This window comes from Tachypleus tridentatus, chromosome 10 (genome assembly GCF_004210375.1).
Source record: "Tachypleus tridentatus isolate NWPU-2018 chromosome 10, ASM421037v1, whole genome shotgun sequence".
Taxonomy (NCBI): Eukaryota; Metazoa; Arthropoda; class Merostomata; order Xiphosura; family Limulidae; genus Tachypleus; species Tachypleus tridentatus.
Window position 1 is genome coordinate 32,097,266 of NC_134834.1, and position 24,084 is coordinate 32,121,349.

The 24,084-nt window shown below is 34.3% G+C and overlaps 1 protein-coding gene across 4 annotated transcripts in view; it reads left to right on the forward strand.

Moving 5' to 3' along the window:
- The first annotated feature begins 3,101 nt into the window (after positions 1-3,101).
- The window catches only part of LOC143229009 (uncharacterized), an 84,432-nt gene continuing 63,449 nt past the window's right edge, over positions 3,102-24,084 (forward strand). For 3 of the 4 annotated variants that reach the window (XM_076460620.1, XM_076460624.1, XM_076460625.1), the window contains exon 1: positions 3,102-3,616. The gene's annotated coding sequence lies outside the window, so the exon portion shown is untranslated. Of the gene's footprint in view, positions 3,617-3,763; positions 3,882-24,084 lie in introns of all 4 variants that reach the window. The other variant, XM_076460623.1, reaches the window with a different exon arrangement.

Below are 24,084 nucleotides of genomic sequence, written 5' to 3' on the forward strand. Positions count from 1 at the left end.
TCCTGTGTGTTTTCAATTCAGTGCAAGAGCTTAAAATGGTGGATAGAAAACGTAAATTACAGGAAGATTTATCTTTGTGTAAGTGTGATTTTCCTATGGCACATAAATTACAAATTTTGTTTTCACCAATATTTTGTATATGTATATTGTATCCCTAAACTTGTATACAAGTAATAAAAACATTTTGTAAATGTAAAATCATGTACAGTGCAAACAATAACTCCAACATGAATACAGAGATATATACAGATTATCTCTGCATGACAATATTAAGTTTTAATGTTGCACTCTAAAAGGATAATTGACTTTAATATTACTGCAGTTTAAAGTTGCATATTCGTAACTGTTAATATCCAGTTTATCATGGACATATCCGAGTGGCCATCAAAGTAATGTAACGAATAGTTTAGGACTTACGTGTAAGGATAACCAAGTTGAGTTTAAAATGTCTTAATTATTTACAGAAGGCAGAACAAAATTCTATAGATAATAGTAACACGTTTACCGAAGCTGATTGGCTTTAAATTATATTAAATAATTATACATATTACTGTGCTAAAGAAACGTCTTTTCTTGCAGTTATTACTTTTAAAATACCAGTAGAATGTGCCTTAAAAAGAATTAGGGTATTCTTTGATAGGTTGTTTAGGTAGAGTATTCATGATGAAACTTTGTAGAATGGACGGCATCTGCCTGTTGTGGAGACACAAGTGTAGAGGACAACGTTTCGAAAATTTCATCAAGAATTAGGGTGTTTGGACTTTAGATGTTGTGGAAGCCGTAAATTTAAGTGAGTTTGAGAGAAATTTGTTTTAAGTATATGAATGATAAGAGCCGAATTTAAGAGTTTTTTAAACTTGTTTATTAATAGTTTGAGCTTAGTTCAGGAGATGGACCAATAAGTGCCATGTTGTTTCAAGACGTTATATTATTGTTGAGGTTTTAACGTACATATTTGTATTGCGCCTGTTAGTATTTTGGCCAATCCATACATATACAGACTCTATGATATATCAGGCGAAACTTCAACAAGTGACAGATTGAGCTTGAAGTTACGTTTGACAGGTGGCATTAAATAATTACACGATTTAAACATGCATGTGTTAAGTTAAAAATTGCGACACAACTGTAATAACATAAGGTCAAGCTAATAACAGGATTTCAATGTTTTTAAGGGCTGGATGTGGCCAAGCTGTAAGCGTGCCCAAAATATAAATGTTAGAGCTTATGGTACGCGGACTGTTAATACATAAACGCGTTCTGAATTGAATTAAAAGTTAAGGTTAAATCCCACTTTTTGGTCACTTGATGTTTGTAGTTAAGCACAAAGATATTAAAAGGGCTCTCTGTGCTTTGCCCATAACGGGTATCGAAATACGATTTCCAGCAGACATGCCGCTGTGTCACTGGGGGACCTTTTTATTTAAAAAAAATGGAGTTGGTGGTTTGTTTGTTTCTGAATTTTCCGCAAAGCTACTCAAGGGCTATCTGCGCTAGCCGTTCCTAATTTAGGAGCGTAAGACTGGAGGAAAGGTAGCTAGTCATCACCACCCACCGCCAACTCTTGGGCTACTCTTTTACCAACGAATAGTGGAATTGATCGTCACATTATAACGCCCCCACGGCTGAAAGGGCGAGCATGTTTGGTGCGACAGGGATATGAACCCGCGGTCCTCCTTTTACGAGTCAAACGCCTTAACTCACCTGGCCATGCCGGGCCGTAGTTGGTGGTGGGTGCTTTTGTCTACCGACTTTTCTGATCGAAATAAAGAATGGCTATGCGTAGATAACGAACGATCCTTGTGTAGCTCGCGCAAAGTTGAAAAACAGTTACGAAAAAGATGGACAAAGATAAACTGCTTTGACAAATTTTAAAATTCATAAAATAATGTTTAATAAAAAATAAGATTTGAAAAAGACGTGAGTTAGCGAGAGAGTGGACAGCTCACTAGAGTATTTCAAAATCTAGAGATGATCTTACCCCTGTTTGATTTAGTTTCGTGATAAACTAATATATTATTGTGATCAATCATATTTATTTTTATAACACATTAGATTATTTAGCTTGCAACCTCGATAAAAACATAGAGGTGTGACCGGATATAGCTTTGACTAAAAGTAAGTGGGTCAGACAAAGGAAACGGTTTGAATAAGATTGGCCAGCGGAACCGAAGTACATGTAGGTACCAGTGATTTAAGCATTATATTTTTATTCGCAAGAACCAAGTGTAGGTTATTTTATAACCTGTTTGTTTTACAGAAAAGCCACATTTAATTATTTGCTATGCTCAAGGCGGAGAATCGAACGCCGGATTTTGTAGTTCGAAATTGTTCATGCAAAACGTATTTAAATGATACAAGATTTAGAACTGTAAAGCTTTTGTCGTCGACGAGAAGTTTGGTTTGGTTTTTGTTTGTTTTATATATCGCGCAAAGCTACACGAGGGCTATCTGCGCTAGCCGTTCCTAATTTAGGAACGTAAGACTAGAGGAAAGGTAGCTAGTCATCACCACCCACCGCCAACTCTTGGGCTACTCTTTTACCAACAAATAATGGGATTGACCGTCACATTATAACGCCCCCACGGCTGAAAGGGCGAACATGTTTGGTGCGATCGGGATTCGAACCCGCGACTCTCAGATTACGAGTCGAACGCCTTAACCCACCTGGGTTTTGAATTTCGTTCAAAGCTACATAACGGCTGTCGACACTGACCGTTCATAATTTAGCAGTACAAGACTAGAGGGAAAGCAACTAGTCATCACCGCCAACTCTTAGGCTACTCTTTTACCAACGAATAGTGGGATTGACCGTGACATTATAACGCCCCCACAGCGCTTGAAAGTTTAGTTTCATTTTAAAAGTTTTTTGAACTACATATTTTATTATGTCTATTTATTTTTCTTAAATTATAATTAAAATACGATCTGTTGTTTATCACTTTGAAAACAAGAAAAACTAGTTACTGTCATAATAATCTGTTAGTGTCATCCAAAAATATCACACTTCGTTGGCAAACAGAAAAAAAAAAAAAATGGATCACTCAAGATACCTTGTGAACGAACCGGTCTTTAGTACCAGTCGCTACCTTGTCACTCCCATCACCAGAGGGAACCACTGTGTGGGGCAAACTCCTGAGATCGAGAGGCGTTACAATTGACATAGAAGCCAGTTATGAGAGATTCGCATTACGTTAAACAAACTTTGATCTATTTTTCAGAAAATGTTTCTCAACATTGCTTCCTTGGTTGGTTCTGAAAAATCAACCACTGCTTCCAACTGAAAAATATTTTATCGAAACTCAATTTAGGTTCCTTGTGTACAATGTAGTAAGAACTGTGTAGTGTTCTTGTCTTTTGTGATTGAGAAACCTACCATGCATTTGACGACTTCTTGTGTAAAAGACGTTTCCGCTATCCTGAAAAGAAACACGTGGCCAGTTTGCGTCTGGAGCTAGAAATTTCCTTTCAATCAACTTGTGATGTTTTTACCTCGTTTTCTTATTTTACGACGTGAAACCTAGAAATGTTAGTTGTTAATGAAAACTTAAAACGTTGTATCTCCAAAACGTCTACTGCCCTAGGCTTCTGAATAGTTGCGAACGAAAGAACTCGGGTAAGGACATTTCTTCTTATCTTTCTTGGCCCCCTTACGTTTAATGTTCAAACTGATCTTATTTATTTGTAATTTAAACACTTAAAAAATAGAGTGAAGAAACCTAATAGCTTGAGGCTTGTTAACTATGTTTGTTAATATTTTCAGTGATGTCGAGAAAACCCACTTGTAGAGAAATATATATGCAAAAACGGCTCGTTTGGGTTGAGAAAATATTTTACGTAGAACAGCGAACAACGTTTCGACCTTCTTCGGTCATCGTCTGGTTAATATTTTGTTCCCGAGTTTAACGTTGTCTTTTTTCAAGTGATAATATTATGTTTAAACTGGTGTCTATGAGTGTATTATTTATTCAATTTTATATCGTAAAAATAATACAAGAAAAGTTTTGAAAAACTTTAGTATTTAAGCAATTCATTTAAATATGGAATTATTTGTCTTTCTTCTAATGAAATGGCTCAAAATCATAAACAAGTGTTCTTAATCTCAAAAAGAAATAACTTTTAACGCGAAGTGCTCTGTCCGCTGCAGGGAATCGAACCCTAGATTTCAGTACTATGTAATCCACATACCTACCGATGACGCATCGAGAAACAGAAATTGTAGTAATAAAATATCCTTACGTTTCACTTTCATTATATAGAAGATTCTTCTTGTGGTATATCTGTATGTGTTGAGAATTACATAGTTATTAACACTTTAAAGACAGATTTTTCAATGATTAAACATTTATTAACATTTGAAAGACGACTCTCTTCAAAGGTAAACATTTTAAGACAGCTTTGTCAAGGGTTAAACTTTTATTAATATTTTGAAGGAAGCTAAGTGAAGCGTTACTCATTGATTAACATTTTGAAAGATCATCTACATTAAGAGGTAAACGTAACTATCAAACCTTATAAAAACGCTTTGTTTGTTTTTTGTACGTACATTTCAAAGCTAGAATTAAGTCTTTTTTATTTAAGAGAAAAAATTGTTATTTAAGCTTTGTTTTACTTTAGTACTTCACTGTCTTTAGAAGTTTTGTCTTATAGTGCTATAAATTTTGTATCAGCTGTAGCCAAAGTTACCAAACACCAATATTTTAAAACGGTCACTCTTCGTAGGCTTTTTTTTTTTTTTTTTTGCCATTTAGACATTTGTACTAATGTTCGCTAGAGGGAATGTTTATGCAATATAATGAACGCAAAGCAAAGAATCTTGATTATTTTTATAAGGAAACTATCTGAGTGATATCAAAAAGGAAAGCAAGTTTGTTTTCGATTAATCTTTAGTGATAACCATTTAAAAGAGCGCTGAAAAAATGTGAGTTTGTGCTTCCACGATCTACTACAGATACGGAATTATTAATAAATAAATTACTCTTTAGCATTATTTGTGAAATTCTAACAACTTGGAACTTGCAGTTAAAAAATAAAACGTATTTCTTATCATTAAGTGGGCAGGACTATATATTTTTCTTCTTTTATTAAATTTTACTCAAGAATAAAATCCGTTACAATGTTGGTGTCAGAAAATAGATGATAATTATAAAAATGAGACGTAAAATTTACAGAAGAATTACGAAGAAAAATCAATTTGATCGAAAATAAGATCGAGGAAACTATGGAAAGGGACGACAATGATGTAAAAAGAAAAGAAATCAAGGAGCTATAAAGTGAAATACATAACGAGAAGACTGAAGAGCTTCATACAAAAGGATTATAACGAGAAGACTGAAGAGCTTCATACAAAAGGATTATAAAGAGAAGACTGAAGAGCTTCATACAAAAGGATTATAACGAGAAGACTGAAGAGCTTCCTACAAAAGGATTATAAAGAGAAGACTGAAGAGCTTCATACAAAAGGATTATAACGAGAAGACTGAAGAGCTTCATACAAAAGGATTATAACGAGAAGACTGAAGAGCTTCATACAAAAGGATTATAACGAGAAGACTGAAGAGCTTCATACAAAAGGATTATAACGAGAAGACTGAAGAGCTTCATACAAAAGGATTATAAAGAGAAGACTGAAGAGCTTCATACAAAAGGATTATAACGAGAAGACTGAAGAGCTTCATACAAAAGGATTATAACGAGAAGACTGAAGAGCTTCATACAAAAGGATTATAACGAGAAGACTGAAGAGCTTCATACAAAAGGATTATAACGAGAAGACTGAAGAGCTTCATACAAAAGGATTATAACGAGAAGACTGAAGAGCTTCATACAAAAGGATTATAACGAGAAGACTGAAGAGCTTCATACAAAAGGATTATAACGAGAAGACTGAAGAGCTTCATACAAAAGGATTATAACGAGAAGACTGAAGAGCTTCATACAAAAGGATTATAACGAAAAGACTGAAGAGCTTCATACAAAAGGATTATAACGAGAAGACTGAAGAGCTTCATACAAAAGGATTATAACGAGAAGACTGAAGAGCTTCATACAAAAGGATTATAACGAGAAGACTGAAGAGCTTCATACAAAAAAGGATTATAACGAGAAGACTGAAGAGCTTCATACAAAAGGATTATAAAGAGAAGACTGAAGAGCTTCATACAAAAGGATTATAACGAGAAGACTGAAGAGCTTCATACAAAAGGATTATAACGAGAAGACTGAAGAGCTTCATACAAAAGGATTATAACGAGAAGACTGAAGAGCTTCATACAAAAGGATTATAACGAGAAGACTGAAGAGCTTCATACAAAAGGATTATAAAGAGAAGACTGAAGAGCTTCATACAAAAGGATTATAACGAGAAGACTGAAGAGCTTCATACAAAAGGATTATAACGAAAAGACTGAAGAGCTTCATACAAAAGGATTATAACGAAAAGACTGAAGAGCTTCATACAAAAGGATTATAAAGAGAAGACTGAAGAGCTTCATACAAAAGGATTATAACGAGAAGACTGAAGAGCTTCATACAAAAGGATTATAAAGAGAAGACTGAAGAGCTTCATACAAAAGGATTATAACGAGAAGACTGAAGAGCTTCATACAAAAGGATTATAACGAGAAGACTGAAGAGCTTCATACAAAAGGATTATAACGAGAAGACTGAAGAGCTTCATACAAAAGGATTATAAAGAGAAGACTGAAGAGCTTCATACAAAAGGATTATAAAGAGAAGACTGAAGAGCTTCATACAAAAGGATTATAACGAGAAGACTGAAGAGCTTCATACAAAAGGATTATAACGAAAAGACTGAAGAGCTTCATACAAAAGGATTATAACGAGAAGACTGAAGAGCTTCATACAAAAGGATTATAACGAAAAGACTGAAGAGCTTCATACAAAAGGATTATAACGAAAAGACTGAAGAGCTTCATACAAAAGGATTATAACGAGAAGACTGAAGAGCTTCATACAAAAGGATTATAACGAGAAGACTGAAGAGCTTCATACAAAAGGATTATAACGAGAAGACTGAAGAGCTTCATACAAAAGGATTATAAAGAGAAGACTGAAGAGCTTCATACAAAAGGATTATAAAGAGAAGACTGAAGAGCTTCATACAAAAGGATTATAACGAGAAGACTGAAGAGCTTCATACAAAAGGATTATAAAGAGAAGACTGAAGAGCTTCATACAAAAGGATTATAACGAGAAGACTGAAGAGCTTCATACAAAAGGATTATAACGAGAAGACTGAAGAGCTTCATACAAAAGGATTATAAAGAAAAGACTGAAGAGCTTCATACAAAAGGATTATAACGAGAAGACTGAAGAGCTTCATACAAAAGGATTATAACGAGAAGACTGAAGAGCTTCATACAAAAGGATTATAACGAGAAGACTGAAGAGCTTCATACAAAAGGATTATAAAGAGAAGACTGAAGAGCTTCATACAAAAGGATTATAACAGAAGACTGAAGAGCTTCATACAAAAGGATTATAACGAGAAGACTGAAGAGCTTCATACAAAAGGATTATAACGAGAAGACTGAAGAGCTTCATACAAAAGGATTATAAAGAGAAGACTGAAGAGCTTCATACAAAAGGATTATAACGAGAAGACTGAAGAGCTTCATACAAAAGGATTATAACGAAAAGACTGAAGAGCTTCATACAAAAGGATTATAACGAAAAGACTGAAGAGCTTCATACAAAAGGATTATAAACGAGAAGACTGAAGAGCTTCATACAAAAGGATTATAACGAGAAGACTGAAGAGCTTCATACAAAAGGATTATAACGAGAAGACTGAAGAGCTTCATACAAAAGGATTATAAAGAGAAGACTGAAGAGCTTCATACAAAAGGATTATAAAGAGAAGACTGAAGAGCTTCATACAAAAGGATTATAACGAGAAAGACTGAAGAGCTTCATACAAAAGGATTATAACGAAAAGACTGAAGAGCTTCATACAAAAAGGATTATAAAGAGAAGACTGAAGAGCTGCATACAAAAGGATTATAACGAAAAGACTGAAGAGTTTCATACAAAAGGATTATAACGAGAAGACTAAAGAGCTTCATACAAAAGGATTATAACGAGAAGACTGAAGAGCTTCATACAAAAGGATTATAAAGAAAAGACTGAAGAGCTTCATACAAAAGGATTATAACGAGAAGACTGAAGAGCTTCATACAAAAGGATTATAAAGAGAAGACTGAAGAGCTTCATACAAAAGGATTATAACGAGAAGACTGAAGAGCTTCATACAAAAGGATTATAACGAGAAGACTGAAGAGCTTCATACAAAAGGATTATAAAGAGAAGACTGAAGAGCTTCATACAAAAAGGATTATAACGAGAAGACTGAAGAGCTTCATACAAAAGGATTATAACGAGAAGACTGAAGAGCTTCATACAAAAGGATTATAACGAGAAGACTGAAGAGCTTCATACAAAAGGATTATAAAGAGAAGACTGAAGAGCTTCATACAAAAAGGATTATAACGAGAAGACTGAAGAGCTTCATACAAAAGGATTATAACGAGAAGACTGAAGAGCTTCATACAAAAGGATTATAACGAGAAGACTGAAGAGCTTCATACAAAAGGATTATAAAGAGAAGACTGAAGAGCTTCATACAAAAGGATTATAACGAGAAGACTGAAGAGCTTCATACAAAAGGATTATAACGAGAAGACTGAAGAGCTTCATACAAAAGGATTATAACGAGAAGACTGAAGAGCTTCATACAAAAGGATTATAACGAGAAGACTGAAGAGCTTCATACAAAAGGATTATAACGAGAAGACTGAAGAGCTTCATACAAAGGATTATAACGAGAAGACTGAAGAGCTTCATACAAAAGGATTATAACGAGAAGACTGAAGAGCTTCATACAAAAGGATTATAACGAGAAGACTGAAGAGCTTCATACAAAGGATTATAACGAGAAGACTGAAGAGCTTCATACAAAAGGATTATAACGAGAAGACTGAAGAGCTTCATACAAAAGGATTATAACGAGAAGACTGAAGAGCTTCATACAAAAGGATTATAACGAGAAGACTGAAGAGCTTCATACAAAAGGATTATAACGAGAAGACTGAAGAGCTTCATACAAAAAGGATTATAACGAAAAGACTGAAGAGCTTCATACAAAAGGATTATAACGAGAAGACTGAAGAGCTTCATACAAAAGGATTATAACGAGAAGACTGAAGAGCTTCATACAAAAGGATTATAACAGAAGACTGAAGAGCTTCATACAAAGGATTATAAAGAGAAGACTGAAGAGCTTCATACAAAAGGATTATAACGAGAAGACTGAAGAGCTTCATACAAAAGGATTATAACGAGAAGACTGAAGAGCTTCATACAAAAGGATTATAACGAGAAGACTGAAGAGCTTCATACAAAAGGATTATATAACGAGACTGAAGACTGAAGGATTAGCTGAAGAGCTCATACAAAAGGATTATAACGAGAAGACTGAAGAGCTTCATACAAAAGGATTATAACGAGAAGACTGAAGAGCTTCATACAAAAGGATTATAACGAAAGACTGAAGAGCTTCATACAAAAAGGATTATAACAGAGAAGACTGAAGAGCTTCATACAAAGGATTATAACGAGAAGACTGAAGAGCTTCATACAAAAGGATTATAACGAGAAGACTGAAGAGCTTCATACAAAAGGATTATAACGAGAAGACTGAAGAGCTTCATACAAAAGGATTATAACGAGAAGACTGAAGAGCTTCATACAAAAGGATTATAAAGAGAAGACTGAAGAGCTTCATACAAAAGGATTATAACGAGAAGACTGAAGAGCTTCATACAAAAAGGATTATAACGAAAAGACTGAAGAGCTTCATACAAAAGGATTATAACGAGAAGACTGAAGAGCTTCATACAAAAGGATTATAAAGAGAAGACTAAAGAGCTTCATACAAAGGATTATAACGAGAAGACTGAAGAGCTTCATACAAAGGATTATAAAGAGAAGACTGAAGAGCTTCATACAAAAGGATTATAACGAGAAGACTGAAGAGCTTCATACAAAAGGATTATAAAGAGAAGACTGAAGAGCTTCATACAAAAGGATTATAACGAGAAGACTGAAGAGCTTCATACAAAAGGATTATAACGAAAGACTGAAGAGCTTCATACAAAAGGATTATAACGAGAAGACTGAAGAGCTTCATACAAAAGGATTATAACGAGAAGACTGAAGAGCTTCATACAAAGGATTATAACGAGAAGACTGAAGAGCTTCATACAAAAGGATTATAACGAGAAGACTGAAGAGCTTCATACAAAAGGATTATAAAGAGAAGACTGAAGAGCTTCATACAAAAGGATTATAAAGAGAAGACTGAAGAGCTTCATACAAAAGGATTATAACGAGAAGACTGAAGAGCTTCATACAAAAGGATTATAACAGAAAAGACTGAAGAGCTTCATACAAAGGATTATAAAGAGAAGACTGAAGAGCTTCATACAAAGGATTATAACGAAAAGACTGAAGAGCTTCATACAAAGGATTATAACAGAAGACTGAAGAGCTTCATACAAAAGGATTATAACAGAGAAGACTGAAGAGCTTCATACAAAAGGATTATAAAAGAAAAGACTGAAGAGCTTCATACAAAGGATTATAACAGAAGACTGAAGAGCTTCATACAAAGGATTATAAAGAGAGAAGACTGAAGAGCTTCATACAAAGGGATTATAACAAGAAGACTGAAGAGCTTCATACTAAAAGGGATTATAACAGAGAAGACTGAAGGAGCTTCATACAAAAAAATTATAAAGAAGACTGAAGAGAGCTTCATACAAAGGATTATAACAGAAAAGACTGAAGAGTTTCATACAAAAGGATTATAACGAGAAGACTGAAGAGCTTCATACAAAAGGATTATAACAGAGAAGACTGAAGAGCTTCATACAAAGGATTATAAAGAAAAGACTGAAGAGCTTCATACAAAGGATTATAACGAGAAGACTGAAGAGCTTCATACAAAAGGATTATAAAGAGAAGACTGAAGAGCTTCATACAAAAGGATTATAACGAGGAAGACTGAAGAGCTTCATACAAAAGGATTATAAAGAGAAGACTGAAGAGCTTCATACAAAAGGATTATAACAGAGAAGACTGAAGAGCTTCATACAAAGGATTATAACGAGAGGAAGACTGAAGAGCTTCATACAAAGGGATTATAACAGAAAGACTGAAGCTTCATACAAGGGATTATAACAGAATGACTGAAGAGCTTCATACAAAAGGATTATAACAGAGAAGACTGAAGAGCTTCATACAAAGGATTATAACGAAAAGACTGAAGAGCTTCATACAAAGGATTATAACAGAGAAGACTGAAGAGCTTCATACAAAAGGATTATAACAGAGAAGACTGAAGAGCTTCATACAAAAGGATTATAACAGAAGACTGAAGAAGCTTCATACAAAGGATTATAACGAGAAGACTGAAGAGCTTCATACAAAGGATTATAACAGAAGACTGAAGGAGCTTCATACAAAGGATTATAACGAAAAGACTGAAGAGCTTCATACAAAAGGATTATAACAAGAAAGACTGAAGAGCTTCATACAAAGGGATTATAAAGAGAAGACTAAGAGCTTCATACAAAAGGATTATAACGAGAAGACTGAAGAGCTTCATACAAAGGATTATAAAGAGAAGACTGAAGAGCTTCATACAAAGGATTATAACGAGAAGACTGAAGAGCTTCATACAAAGGATTATAACAAGAAGACTGAAGAGCTTCATACAAAAGGATTATAACAGAAGACTGAAGAGCTTCATACAAAAGGATTATAACGAGAAGACTGAAGAGCTTCATACAAAGGATTATAACGAGAAGACTGAAGAGCTTCATACAAAAGGATTATAAAGAGAAGACTGAAGAGCTTCATACAAAGGATTATAAAGAGAAGACTGAAGAGCTTCATACAAAGGGATTATAACGAGAAGACTGAAGAGCTTCATACAAAGGATTATAACAAGAAAGACTGAAGGAGCTTCATACAAAAGGATTATAACAGAGACTGAAGAGCTTCATACAAAAAGATTATAACGAGAAGACTGAAGAGCTTCATACAAGGGATTATAAAGAGAAGACTGAAGAGCTGCATACAAAGGATTATAACGAAAAGACTGAAGAGCTTCATACAAAGGATTATAACAGAAGACTGAAGAGCTTCATACAAAAGGATTATAACGAAAGACTGAAGAGCTTCATACAAAAGGATTATAAAGAAAAGACTGAAGAGCTTCATACAAAAGGATTATAACGAGAAGACTGAAGAGCTTCATACAAAAGGATTATAAAGAGAGAGACTGAGGAGCTTCATACAAAAGGATTATAACGAGAAGACTGAAGAGCTTCATACAAAAGGATTATAAAGAGAAGAGAAGACTGAAGAGCTTCATACAAAAGGATTATAACGAGAAGACTGAAGAGCTTCATACAAAGGGATTATAACAGAGAGATTATAACGGATTATAGACTGAAGAGCTTCATACAAAAGGATTATAACGAGAAGACTGAAGAGCTTCATACAAAAGGATTATAACGAGAAGACTGAAGAGCTTCATACAAAGGGATTATAACGAGAAGACTGAAGAGCTTCATACAAAAGGATTATAACGAGAAGACTGAAGAGCTTCATACAAAAGGATTATAACAAGAAGACTGAAGAGCTTCATACAAAAGGATTATAACAGAGAAGACTGAAGAGCTTCATACAAAAGGATTATAACAGAGAAGACTGAAGAGCTTCATACAAAAGGATTATAACAGAAAAGACTGAAGGAGCTTCATACAAAGGATTATAAAGAAAAGACTGAAGAGCTTCATACAAAAGGATTATAACGAGAAGACTGAAGAGCTTCATACAAAAGGATTATAAAGAGAAGACTGACTGAAGAGCTTCATACAAAAGGATTATAACGAGAAGACTGAAGAGCTTCATACAAAGGATATAAGAGATTCATACAAAGGATTATAACAGAGAGAGAAAGAGCTTCATACAAGGGATTATAAGAAGACAAAGCTTCATACAAAGGGATTATAACAGAAGACTGAAGGAGCTTCATACAAAAGGATTATAACGAAAAGACTGAAGAGCTTCATACTAAAAGGATTATAACGAGAAGACTGAAAAGCTTCATACAAAAGGATTATAACGAGAAGACTGAAGAGCTTCATACAAAAGGATTATAACAGAGAAGACTGAAGAGCTTCATACAAAAGGATTATAAAGAGAGACTGAAGAGCTTCATACAAAAGGATTATAAAGAGAAGACTGAAGAGCTTCATACAAAAGGATTATAAAGAGAAGACTGAAGAGCTTCATACAAAAGGATTATAACGAGAAGACTGAAGAGCTTCATACAAAAGGATTATAACAGAAGACTGAAGAGCTTCATACAAAAGGATTATAACGAGAAGACTGAAGAGCTTCATACAAAAGGATTATAAAAGAAAAGACTGAAGAGCTTCATACAAAAGGATTATAACGAGAAGACTGAAGAGCTTCATACAAAAGGATTATAACGAGAAGACTGAAGAGCTTCATACAAAAGGATTATAACGAGAAGGACTGAAGAGCTTCATACAAAAGGATTATAAAGAGAAGACTGAAGAGCTTCATACAAAAGGATTATAACGAGGAAGACTGAAGAGCTTCATACAAAGGATTATAAAAGAGAAGACTAAGAGCTTCATACAAGGATTATAACGAGAAGAAGACTGAAGAGCTTCATACAAAAGGATTATAAAGAGAAGACTGAAGAGCTTCATACAAAAAGGATTATAACAGAGAAGACTGAAGAGCTTCATACAAAAGGATTATAACGAGAAGACTGAAGAGCTTCATACAAAAGGATTATAACAGAGAAGACTGAAGAGCTTCATACAAAAGGATTATAACGAGAAGACTGAAGAGCTTCATACAAAGGATTATAACGAGAAGACTGAAGAGCTTCATACAAAAGGATTATAACAGAGAAGACTGAAGAGCTTCATACAAAAGGATTATAAAGAGAAGACTGAAGAGCTTCATACAAAGGATTATAAAGAGAAGACTGAAGAGCTTCATACAAAAGGATTATAACGAGAAAGACTGAAGAGCTTCATACAAAAGGATTATAACGAGAAGACTGAAGAGCTTCATACAAAGGGATTATAACGAGAAGACTGAAGAGCTTCATACAAAAGGATTATAACGAGAAGACTGAAGAAAGCTTCATACAAAAGGATTATAACGAGAAGACTGAAGGAAAGCTTCATACAAAGGATTATAAAAGAGAAAAAGACTGAAGAGCTTCATACAAAAGGATTATAACAGAAGACTGAAGAGCTTCATACAAAAGGATTATAAAGAGAAGACTGAAGAGCTTCATACAAAAGGATTATAACGAGAAGACTGAAGAGCTTCATACAAAAGGATTATAACGAAAGACTGAAGAGCTTCATACAAAAGGATTATAAGAGAAGACTGAAGAGCTTCATACAAAAGGATTATAACAGAAAGACTGAAGAGTTTCAGCCAAAAGGATTATAACAGGAAGACTGAAGAGCTTCATACAAAGGGATTATAACGAGAAGACTGAAGAGCTTCATACAAAAGGATTATAACAGAGAAGACTGAAGAGCTTCATACAAAGGATTATAACAGAAGACTGAAGAGAGAGCTTCATACAAAGGATTATAAAGAGAAGACTGAAGAGCTTCATACAAAGGATTATAACAGAGAAGACTGAAGAGCTTCATACAAAAGGATTATAAAGAGAAGACTGAAGAGCTTCATACAAAGGATTATAACAGAGAAGACTGAAGGAGCTTCATACAAAGGATTATAACGAGAAGACTGAAGAGCTTCATACAAAAGGATTATAACGAGAAAAGACTGAAGAGCTTCATACAAAAGGATTATAACAGAAGACTGAAGAGCTTCATACAAAGGATTATAACAGGAAGACTGAAGAGCTTCATACAAAGGATTATAACAGAAAAGACTGAAGAGCTTCATACAAAGGATTATAACGAGAAGACTGAAGAGCTTCATACAAGGATTATAACGAGAAGACTGAAGGAGCTTCATACAAAAGGATTATAAACGAGAAGACTGAAAGAGCTTCATACAAAAGGATTATAACGAGAAGACTGAAGAGCTTCATACAAAAGGATTATAACGAGAAGACTGAAGAGCTTCATACAAAGAATTATAAAAGAAAAGACTGAAGAGCTTCATACAAAAGAGATTATAACAAGAGAAGACTGAAGAGAGCTTCATACAAAAGGATTATAACAGAAAGACTGAAGAGCTTCATACAAAAGGATTATAACAAGAAAGACTGAAGAGCTTCATACAAAGGATTATAAAGAGAGACTGAAGAGCTTCATACAAAAAGGATTATAACAGAAGACTGAAGAGCTTCATACAAAGGATTATAAAGAGAAGACTGAAGAGCTTCATACAAAGGATTATAACGAGAAGACTGAAGAGCTTCATACAAAAGGATTATAACGAGAGACTGAAGGAAGCTTCATACAAAAGGATTATAACGAGAAGACTGAAGAGCTTCATACAAAAGGATTATAACGAGAAGACTGAAGAGCTTCATACAAAGGATTATAACGAGAAGACTGAAGAGCTTCATACAAAAGGATTATAAAGAGAAGACTGAAGAGCTTCATACAAAAGGATTATAAAGAGAAGACTGAAGAGCTTCATACAAAGGGATTATAACAGAAGACTGAAGAGCTTCATACAAAAGGATTAGACAGAAGACTGAAGAGCTTCATACAAAAGGATTATAACGAGAAGACTGAAGAGCTTCATACAAAAGGATTATAACGAGAAGACTGAAGAGCTTTATAACAAAAGAGGATTATAAAGAAAAGACTGAAGAGCTTCATACAAAGGATTATAACGAGAAGACTGAAGAGCTTCATACAAAGGGATTATAACAGAAGACTGAAGAGCTTCATACAAAGGGATTATAACAAGAAAGAGACTGAAGAGCTTCATACAAAAGGATTATAACAGAGAAGACTGAAGAGCTTCATACAAAAGGATTATAACAGAGAGAAGACTGAAGACTGAAGCTTCATAAAAGGATTATAAAGAGAAGACTGAAGAGCTTCATACAAAAGGATTATAACGAGAAGACTGAAGAGCTTCATACAAAAGGATTATAAAGAGAAGACTGAAGAGCTTCATACAAAGGGATTATAACAGAGAGAAGACTGAAGAGCTTCATACAAAAGGATTATAACAGAAAGACTGAAGAGCTTCATACAAAAGGATTATAAAGAGAAGACTGAAGAGCTTCATACAAAGGGATTATAACAGAAAGACTGAAGAGCTTCATAAAAGGGATTATAACGAGAAGACTGAAAGCTTCATACAAAGGATTATAACAGAGGAGACTGAAGGAGCTTCATACAAAAAAGGATTATAACAGAGAAGACTGAAGAGCTTCATACAAAAGGATTATAACGAAAGACTGAAGAGCTTCATACAAAAAGGATTATAACAGGAAGACTGAAGAGCTTCATACAAAGGATTATAACAGAGAAGACTGAAGAGCTTCATACAAAAGGATTATAACAGAAAGATGACTGAAGAGCTTCATACAAAAGGATTATAACGAGAAGACTGAAGAGCTTCACAAAAGGATTATAACGAGAAGACTGAAGAGCTTCATACAAAGGATTATAACGAGAAGACTGAAAAGCTTCATACAAAGGATTATAACGAGAAGACTGAAGAGCTTCATACAAAGGATTATAACAGGAAAGAAGACTGAAGAGCTTCATACAAAAGGATTATAAAGAAAAAGACTAAAGAAACTTCATACAAAGGATTATAACGAAGACTGAAAGAGCTTCATACAAAAGGATTATAACGAAAAGACTGAAGGAGCTTCATACAAAAGGATTATAACAGAAGAAGACTGAAGAGCTTCATACAAAGGATTATAAAGAGAAGACTGAAGAGCTTCATACAAAAGGATTATAACGAGAAGACTGAAGAGCTTCATACAAAAGGATTATAAAGAGACTGAGAGGAAGAGCTTCATACAAAGGAAGATTATAACAGAGGAAGACTGAAGAGCTTCATAAGGATTATAACAGAAGGAAGATTATAAAAGATAACGAAAAGACTGAAGAGCTTCATACAAAAGGATTATAACGAGAAGACTGAAGAGCTTCATACAAAGGATTATAACGAGAAGACTGAAGAGCTTCATACAAAAGGATTATAACGAGAAGACTGAAGAGCTTCATACAAAAGGATTATAAGAGAAGACTGAAGAGCTTCATACAAAAGGATTATAAAGAGAAGACTGAAGAGCTTCATACAAAAGGATTATAACGAGGGAAGACTGAAGGAGCTTCATACAAAAGGATTATAACAGAAAAGACTGAAGGAGCTTCATACAAAAAGGATTATAACGAGAAGACTGAAGAGCTTCATACTGCAAAGGATTATAACGAGAAGACTGAAGAGCTTCATACAAAAGGATATAAAGAGAAGACTAAAGAGCTTCATACAAAAGGATTATAACGAGAAGACTGAAGAGCTTCATACAAAGGATTATAACGAAAAAGACTGAAGAGCTTCATACAAAGGATTATAACGAAAAGACTGAAGAGCTTCATACAAGGGATTATAAAGAGAGACTGACTGAGCTTCAGCCAAAAGGATTATAACGAGAAGACTGAAGAGCTTCATACAAAGGATTATAAAGAGAGACTAAAGAGCTTCATACAAAGGATTATAACAGAGAAGACTGAAGAGCTTCATACAAGGATTATAAAGAGAAGACAGAAGAGCTTCATACAAAAGGATTATAACGAGAAGACTGAAGAGCTTCATACAAAAGGATTATAACAGAAGACTGAAGCTTCATACAGGGATTATAACAGAGAAGACTGAAGAGCTTCATACAAAAGGATTATAAAGAGAAGACTGAAGAGCTTCATAAAAGGATTATAAAGAGAAGACTGAAGAGCTTCATACAAAGGATTATAACAGAGAAGACTGAAGAGCTTCATACAAGGATTATAACGAGAAGACTGAAGAGCTTCATACAAATAACGAGAGACTGAAGACTTATAACGGGTTATAACTGAAGACTGAAGAGCTTCATATAACAAAAGCCTGAAAAGATTATAAACAAAAGACTGAAGAGCTTCATACAAAAGGATTATAACAGAAAGACTGAAGAGCTTCATACAAAGGATTATAACAAAGACTGAAGAGCTTCATACAAATAGGATTATAACGAGAAGACTGAAGAGCTTCATACAAAGGGATTATAACAGGAAGACTGAAGAGCTTCATACAAAGGATTATAACGAGAAGACTGAAGAGCTTCATACAAAAGGATTATAAAGAGAAGACTGAAGAGCTTCATACAAAAGGATTATAAAGAGAAGACTGAAGGAGCTTCATACAAAAGGATTATAACAGAGAAGACTGAAGAGCTTCATACAAAGGATTATAACAGAAAGACTGAAGAGCTTCATACAAAAGGATTATAAAGAGAGAGACTGAAGAGCTTCATACAAAGGATTATAACAGAAAAGACTGAAGAGCTTCATACAAAGGGATTATAACAGAGGAGCTTCATACAAAAGAGAGACTGAAGAGCTTCATACAAAAGGATTATAACGAGGAAGACTGAAGGAGCTTCATACAAAAAGGATTATAACAGAAAAGACTGAAGAGCTTCATACAAAAGGATTATAAACGAGAAGACTGAAGAGCTTCATACAAAGGATTATAAAGAGAAGACTGAAGAGCTTCATACAAAAGACAGGGATTATAACAGGAAGACTGAAGAGCTTCATACAAAAGGATTATAACAGAGAAAGACTGAAGGAGCTTCATACAAAAGGATTATAAAGAGAGATTAGACTGAAGAGCTTCATACAAAAGGATTATAAACTGAGAAAGACTGAAGAGCTTCATACAAAAGGATTATAACGAGAGACTAAAGAGCTTCATACAAAGGATTATAACGAGAAGACTGAAGAGCTTCATACAAAAACCATACAGGATTATAAAGAAAAGACTGAAGAGCTTCATACAAAAGGATTATAACGAGAAGACTGAAGAGCTTCATAAAAAGGATTATAACAGAAAGACTGAAGAGCTTCATACAAAAGGATTATAACAGAAAAAGACTGAAGAGCTTCATACAAAAGGATTATAACAGAAGACTGAAGAGCTTCATACAAAAAAGGATTATAAAGAGAAGACTGAAGAGCTTCATACAAAAGGATTATAACGAAGACTGAAGGAGCTTCATACAAAAAAAGGATTATAAAGAGAAGACTGAAGAGCTTCATACAAAGGATATATAAAGAGAAGACTGAAGAGCTTCATACAAAAGGATTATAACAAAAGGAAAGACTGAAGAGCTTCATACAAAAGGATTATAAGAGAAGACTGAAGAGCTTCATACAAAGGATTATAACAAGAAGACTGAAGAGCTTCACAAAAGGATTATAAAGAGAGAAGACTGAAGAGCTTCATACAAAAGGATTATAAAGAGAAGACTGAAGAGCTTCATACAAAAAGGATTATAACAGGAGATGACTGAGAGCTTCATACAAAAGGATTATAACGAAAAGACTGAAGAGCTTCATACAAAAAGGATTATAACGAAAAGACTGAAGAGCTTCATACAAGGATTATAACGAGAAGACTAAAGAGCTTCATACAAAAGGATTATAACGAGAAGACTGAAGGAGCTTCATACAAAGGATTATAAAGAAAAGACTGAAGAGCTTCATACAAAAGGATTATAACAGAAGAAGACTGAAGAGCTTCATACAAAAGGATTATAAAGAGAAGACTGAAGGCTTCATACAAAAGGATTATAACGAGAAGACTGAAGAGCTTCATACAAAGGATTATAACAAAAAGACTGAAGAGCTTCATACAAAGGATTATAAAGAGAAGACTGAAGAGCTTCATACAAAAGGATTATAACAGGGAAGACTGAAGAGCTTCATACAAAGGGATTATAACGAGAAGACTGAAGAGCTTCATACAAAAGGATTATAACAGAGAAGACTGAAGAGCTTCATACAAAGGGATTATAACAGAGAAGACTGAAGAGCTTCATACAAAAGGATTATAAAGAAAAGACTAAAGAGCTTCATACAAAGGATTATAACAGAGAAAAGACTGAAGAGCTTCATACAAAGGATTATAACAGAAAAGACTGAAGGAGCTTCATACAAAGGATTATAACAGAAAGACTGAAGAGCTTCATACAAAGGATTATAAAGAGAAAGACTAAAGAGCTTCATACAAAAGGATTATAACGAGAAGACTGAAGAGCTTCATACAAAGGATTATAAAAAAGAGACTGAAGACTTCATAATAAAGGATTATAACGAGAGAAGACTGAAGAGCTTCATACAAAGGATTATAACGAGGAAGACTGAAAGAGCTTCATACAAAGGATTATAAAGAGAGAGACTGAAGAGCTTCATACAAAAAGGATTATAAAGAGAGACTGAAGAGCTTCATACAAAAGGATTATAAAGAGAGGAAGACTGAGCTTCATACAAAGGGATTATAACGAAAAGACTGAAGAGCTTCATACAAAGGATTATAAAGAGAAGACTGAAGAGCTTCATACAAAGGATTATAACAGAAAAGACTGAAGAGTTTCATACAAAGGGATTATAACAGAGAAGACTGAAGAGCTTCATACAAAAGGATTATAACGAGGAAGACTGAAGAGCTTCATACAAAAGGATTATAAAGAAAAGACTGAAGCTTCATACAAAGGATTATAACGAGAAGACTGAAGAGCTTCATACAAAAGGATTATAAAGAGAGAAGACTGAAGGAGCCTCATACAAAAAAAAGGATTATAACAGAGACTGAAGAGCTTCATACAAGGATTATAACGAAAAGACTGGAGAGCTTCATACAAAGGGATTATAAAGAGAGAAGACTGAAGAGCTTCATACAAAGGATTATAACGAAAAGACTGAAGGAGCTTCATACAAAGGGATTATAACAGAGAAGACTGAAGAGCTTCATACAAAAGGGATTATAACGAGAAGACTGAAGAGCTTCATACAAAGGATTATAACGAGAGACTGAAGAGCTTCTACAAAGGATTATAACGAGAAGACTGAAGAGCTTCATACAAAAGGATTATAAAGAGAAGACTGAAGAGCTTCATACAAAGGATTAAAACGAGGAAGACTGAAGAGCTTCATACAAAGGATTATAAGAGAGACTGAAGAGCTTCATACAAAAGGATTATAACGAGGAAGACTGAAGGAGCTTCATACAAGGGATTATAACGAGAAGACTGAAGAGCTTCATACTAAGGATTATAAACGAAAAGACTGAAGAGCTTCATACAAAAGGATTATAACGATAATGACTGAAGGAGAAGCTTCATACAAGGATTATAACGAGAGAAGACTGAAGAGCTTCATACAAAGGGATTATAACGAAAGACTGAAGGCTTCATACAAAAGGATTATAACAGAAGAAGACTGAAGAGCTTCATACAAAGGGATTATAAACAGGAACTGAAGGAGCTTCATACAAAAGGATTATAACGAGAAGACTGAAAGAAACTTCATAAAAGGATTATAACGAGAAGACTGAAGAGCTTCATACAAAGGATTATTATAACGAGAAGACTGAAGAGCTTACATAAGGCTGGGATTATAAAGAAAAGGACTAAAGAGCTTCATACAAAAGGATTATAACGAGAAGACTAGAAGAAAGCTACAAAAGGATTATAAACGAGACTGACTGAAGAGCTTCATACATGGGATTATAAACGAAAAGAAAGGAGCATTCATTCTAAGGATCTCAAGAGAGGAGAGACTAAGAGCTTCACACAAAGGATTATAACGAGAAGACTGAAGAGCCTACAAACAAGGATTATAAAAGAGAAGACATAGAAGAGCCTACAAAAGGATTATAAACGAGGGAGACTGAGAAGGAGCTTCAACAAAAGGATTATAAACGAGAAGACTGAGGCTTCATGGGATTATCTGAGAGCCTGAAGAAATCATCAAGGATTATCAACGAGAAAGACCAGCCTCATACAAAAGGATTATAACGAGAAGACTGAAGCTTCACACAAAGGATTATAAAGAGAAAGACTGAAGAGCTTCATACAAAAGGATTATAAAAGAGAAGACTGAAGGAGCCTACAACAAGGATTATAACAGAGAGAAGACTGAAGAAACTCATACAAAAGGATTATAACGAGAAGACTGAAGGAGCCATCACACAAAGGATTTAATAACGAAGAGAAGACTGAAGGAGCTTCATACAAAGGATTATAAACGAGAAGACTGAAGAGCCATACAAAAGGATTATAACAGAGACTAAGACCAAAGCTTCATACAAAAGGATTATAAAAAGAAGACTGGAATTCGCTTCATGCAAGGATTATAAACGAAAGACTGAAAGAAACTTCACACAAGTGATTACTACAAAAGTATAAAGAGCCGTCATACAGCTGAAGATTATAAATTATAAAGACTGAACAAGCTTACATAAAGGATTATAACGAGAAGACTGAAGAGCTTCATACAAAAGGATTATAAAAGAAAGACTGAAGAGCTTCATACAAAAGGATTATAAAGAGAAGACTGAAGAGCTTCATACAAAAGGATTATAACGAGAAAGACTAAAAAAGAGCTCTGGGTACAAAAGGATTATAACAGAGAAGACTGAAGAAGCTTCATACAAAAGGATTATAACAGAAAAGACTGAAGGAGCTTCATACAAAAGGATTATAAACGAGAAGACTGAAGAGCTTCATACAAAGGATTATAACAGAGAAGAGACTGAAGAGCTTCAATAAAAGGATTATAACAGAAAGAGACTGAAGAGAGCTTCATACAAAAGGATTTTATAACGAGAAGACTGAAGAGCTTCATACAAAAGGGATTATAACAGAGAGAGACTGAAGAGCTTCATACAAAAGGATTATAAACGAGAAGACTGAAGAGCTTCATACAAAGGATTATAAAGAGAAGACAGGAAAGAAACTTCATACAAAAGGATTATAACGAGAAGACTAAAGAGCAAAAAACAAAGGATTATAACGAAAAGACTAGAGAGCTTCATACAAAAGGATTATAACAGAAAAGACTGAAGAGCTTCATACAAAAGGATTATAAAGAAGACTGAAGACTGAAGGCTTCAAAATACAAAGGATTATAACGAGAAGACAGAGGAGCTTCATGGATTATAAAGAGAGATTATAAAGAGCTTCAGACTGGGATTATAAGAGAGACGGAGCTACAAAAGGATTATAAACGAGAAGACTGAAGGAGCTTCATACAAAAGGATTATAACGAAAAGACTGAAGAGCTTCTGCATACAAAAAGGATTATAAACGAAAAGACTGAAGAGTTTCATACAAAAGGATTATAACGAGAGAAGACTGAAAGAGCTCATACAAAGGATTATAACGAGAAGACTGAAGGAAGCTTCATACAAAAGGATATATAGAAGAGAAGACTGAAGGAGCTTCATACAAAAGGGATTATAACGAGAAGACTGAAGAGTTTCATACAAAAGGATTATAAAGAGAAAGACTGGAAGAGCTTCATACAAAAGGATTATAACGAGAAGACTGGAAGAGCTTGTTCAAAAAGGATTATAACAAGAAAAGACTGAAGAGCTTCTACAACAAAAGGATTATAAAGAGAAGACTGAAGAGCTTCAGGACAAAAGGATTATAACGAGAAGACTGAAGAGCTTCATACAAAAGGATTATAACGAGAAGACTGAAGGAAGCTTCATACAAAAGGATTATAACGAGAAGACTGAAGAAGAGCTTCATACAAAAGGATTATAAAGAAGAAGACTGAAGAGCTTCATACAAAAGGATTATAAAGAGAAGACTGAAGAGCTTCATACAAAAAGGATTATAACGAGAAGACTGAAGAGTTTCATACAAAAGGATTATAACGAAAAGACTGAAGAGCTTCACATTATAACGAGAAGACTGAAGAGCTACAAAAGGATTAT